Source organism: Doryrhamphus excisus, linkage group LG17 (assembly GCF_037039965.1).
Source record: "Doryrhamphus excisus strain RoL-2023G ecotype Guam linkage group LG17, RoL_Dexc_Guam_v1.1, whole genome shotgun sequence".
Classification (NCBI taxonomy): Eukaryota; Metazoa; Chordata; class Actinopteri; order Syngnathiformes; family Syngnathidae; genus Doryrhamphus; species Doryrhamphus excisus.
Genome location: NC_136373.1, coordinates 2581600 through 2586014, shown reverse-complemented (window position 1 = coordinate 2586014; position 4415 = coordinate 2581600).

Below are 4415 nucleotides of genomic sequence, written 5' to 3'. Positions count from 1 at the left end.
TTTTCATGCCCCTTCACCCCCCCGCCCCCCAAAAAAAGAACAGTACATCATCTTTATGCTAGCATTACTCCAGGGGTGTCCCAAGTGGAGCAACCAAAAAAATTTAAAATAAATATATAAAGAACAAAGTCAACATCAAAATATTATGGGAATAAAGTTGTGGTATTCCAGGAATAAAGTAATAATATCATGACAATAAAGTTGTAATATTATGGGAATAAAGTTGTAATATTACGAGAATAAAGTCATAATACTACGGGAATAAAGTTGTAATATTACAGGAATAAAGTATTAATATTATGGGAATAAAGTCATAATATTACAGGAATAAAGTTGTAATATTATGGGAATAAATTATTAATATAATGAGAATAAAGTCATAATAATATGGGAATAAAGTCAAAATATTATGGGAATAAAGCCGTAATATTACAAGAATATAGTCATAATATTACGGGAATAAAGTTGTAATATTACAGAAATAAAGTTGTAATATTACAGGAATAGAGTCGGAATATTACAGGAATAAAGTGATAATATTACAGGAATAAAGTCGTAATATTATGGGATTAAAATCGTAATATTACAGGAATAAAGTTGTAATTTTACGGGAATAAAGTTGTACTCTAAACAGAAAAAGAAGTTGATATAAATAAATAAATATTGAAATAAAAAATAAATATAAATATTGTGAGGAAAAATCTTTAAAAATATCTTATTTTTTTATTATGAGATACAAAATACTGAATGCTGGGGGATCATCCTTCACTACAAACCTATTAATGGGCACGCTCTGTGGGAATACTCAATGTACCATCAAAATGATGTACTGGTCATATCTTTGTAAGGGTGTTTCCAGGCCAGCTGTGAAACGTCATCCCTTTAGCGTATCCCAGGTCTATTCGGGGTCTCCTCCCAGTTGGGCATGCCCAGAACACTTCGCCGGGGAGGCATCCAAACGAGATGACTACATGGGGGAACATAGATTGAACGGGTACGTTGAGAGCTTTGAGTCTGGTACAGATGCTGTGAAGAAATGATGTCTGGTTATTTTGGAGTAGCTCTACTTCTGTAAACATCTTGTCGGTTAATCCCAAAAATACTAAGAGAGTGGAGTAGAGCCGGTTTCAGTACCTGATGGTCCTATTCACAAGTGAGGGAAGGATGCAACGTGAGATGGACACGTGGATTGGTTCGCCGTCTGTGGATTCTGTATCGGCCCGTTGTGCTCTCAGTTTAGCGGTAGATTTCCGTTACTACCCTCATTAGCTTTGGGTAGTGACCGAAAGAACAAGATGGCGGGTACAAGCGGCCAAAATTAGTTCCTCTGTAGGGTGGCTGGGCTCTGGGTGAGAAGCATCTGGGGTGGAAGCACTGCTCCTCCGCAATGAAAGAAGCCAGAGGAGGTGGTGCAAAGACCAGAATTTCCGTGATTTTCAAATACAAACGTTGCCAGGTATGCTCTGCTGCCACATCAAGGTCAACGCCAAATCCGTATACAGTATCTACAGTAACAGTATATCATGCCAGGTGAAATATTCCCGCTTTCACGGAGGAAACCAACGCTGGTGTTGACCCCATCCAGGGAAACGTGGCGTCATGGCGGCAAATGTTTGAGTGACATTGCCGAGCTTCTCCGAGGGTCTTTTGGGTCGGGGGACAGGATGTACATTTTCTTTCTGATGCTTGTGTTTGCAGTGTGTTCCAGAAGTGTTGACTTCCTTCTAGCTGTTCCGTATAGGACGACTTTTCTTTTCTAGACTAGCTGTAGATGACCATTGCGGCTTTTAGATTTGAGGCGGGGTAAAAGAAAACAAAGCAACATGATCTCCTTTTTGTTGTTGTTGTTGTTGTAGAAGTATTGAACAGGGCCTCATTTTTATGGCTTTCATTCTAAAGAACACTTTCAAGTATATCATGAAAGGGTGGGTTCTAGCTACCCCCAGGAAATTCAGTTCTCGCCTTTGCCACCAAAAATAAAAGAAGTGTTCCAGAAAGACAAGGTTTGTCTCTAAACAGACGAGGTGTTTTCTAAGCTTGGTAGCCCACTCTTAGGCTGACAACGTACACTCAAAGGATGGCCTTGGGAGAGTTTAGAAGATCTTCAATTATGGTTTGCTTCTTCTGTTCCCTGTGTAAGAACAAAGACACCCACGGCTTTAAAGACGCCTGCTTTTCATCTACTTGTGTGTGTGTGTGTGTGTGTGTGTGTTTGTGTGTGCGTCTTGGAATTTTTGTTCAAGACCATGTTGATGTAAATGTACATTTACCTCAGATGTTTACAAAAGTGTTGTCAATAAACTTATTTTGTACCGTAGACATGTTCATAGTGTCTACTTAACTTCATATCCATGAAAATCGCATGCTAGTAGGATCATGTTAGCATGCCAGCAATGCTAACATACTAATGTTAGCATGCTAATGATGAGAGTGTCTAAAAATGCTAATATGCTAATGTTAGCACCATAGCAATGGTAACATGATAATGTTAGCATGCTAATACCTAGCATGGTAGTGCTAAGTAGTTGTATATGCTAATATTAACATGATCGCAATGCTAAAATTATCATTTCAATATGCTAATACCTAGCATGATAGTGGTAAATGCTTATACAATTGTCTGCCCATGAAAATGGCTAAAAATACAATAATGCTAATATTAATGGGCTAGCCATGCTAGCATGCTAACATCTACCAATAATGTCTCCTACTTATTACAGATAAAAACTTATTTCTATCTTGTGATTAAATGTGATTAATTGTGAGTTAACTATGGACACAATGCAATTAATCATGATCAAATATTTTAATTGATTGACAGCCCTAGTTTATATATGTGTCTACCTGTGAAAATAGAAAAAAATGCTCATAATGCTGTTATTCCGGTACATTGTGCATGAAAATGTTAGCATGCTAACAATGCAATGTTCTGAAAAAGTGCTCTGAGTTGAAAAGTTTGCAGAGTTGTAGGCACTAATGCTAAAAATGGTCCTATCTTGCAATGTTAAAAAATCCAGACAGTGATCAGGATCAAAGTTTGGACATGACACATTTCTCCACATTTGACATCACGTGCACATCAAAAGAAAAGGCTTGGTGTGTGCGTGTGTCAAGCTGTGCTGCGGCCAGCACTTCCTTTATTGTTTGTGAAAGTCGCAGGGATTTGAATTGAACAAAAAAGGCGCGGAGGGAGTGAAAGGGCCTCCAATGCTTGCTAATACCATCCTGACCTCTGCACTCCTGCGCTTCTACGGACCGCTGGGCTCGAAGCAACACACCCCAACTCAAGCAGGCTGATATCAGCACGTGCACATCCCTGCGACAACCTCCTTCCTCGTTTCTAATGGGCTAAGGCTAACAGCTAGCTCGCTTGTGTAGCTTATTTTTGATGAATTCCAGGAAGAAATATCGTACAAAGAGGTGAATTGTAACATCTGACGCCATATAAAAGCATTACAGTTAGTAAATGGCTCTCAAACCAACTTTAATGGTAAAAAAATAAGCTTTTAGAAAGGAACTGGCTCACCTGACACGCCGCCATTTTGGGGACATACCATGCTTCTAATGGGTTATGGCTAACAACGAGCTAGCTTGTGTAGCATGTTTACTATGAATTCCAGGAAGAAATATTGTAAGAAGAGGTTAATTGTAACATTTGACACCATATTTAAGCATTACAGTTACTAAAAGGATCTCAAACCAACTTTCATGGTAAAAAATAAGCTTTTAAAAAGGAGCTGGCTCACCTGAAACGCTGCCATTTTGGGGACATACCATGGCTTCTAATGGATTATGGCTAACAGCTAGCTAACTTGTGTAGCATGTTTACTAGGAAGAAACATTGTAAGAAGAGGTGAATTGTAACATTTGACACAATATTTAAGCATTACAGTTACTAAATGGATGTCAAACCAACTTTCATGGTAAAAAATAAGCTTTTAGAAAGGAGCTGGCTCACCTGACACGCCGCCATTTTGGGGACAAACCATGGCTTCTAATGGGTTATGGCTAACAGCTAGCTAGCTTGTGTAGCATGTTTACAAGGAAGAAACATTGTAAGAAGAGGTGAATTGTAACATTTGACACCATATTTAAGCATTACATTACTAAATGGATCTCAAACCAACTTTCATGGTAAAGAATAAGTTTTTATTTTATTTTGGGGACACACCATGGTGACGAATGGGGGATCGGCAACTCTTTAGCGCCGCCCTAGTGGCTCCCTGGAGCGTTTTGAAAAATGTTTAAAAATGAAAAAAAAAGATGGGGGAGGGAAATATAATTTTTGTTTTAATATGTTTTCTGTAGGAGGACAAACATGACACAAACATTTTTAACGTTTTCCAATGCTTTAAAAATGTGTAGAGTAAATATTGAATTTCATCATTTCTGTCAACGAAGAATTGCGTCATAGC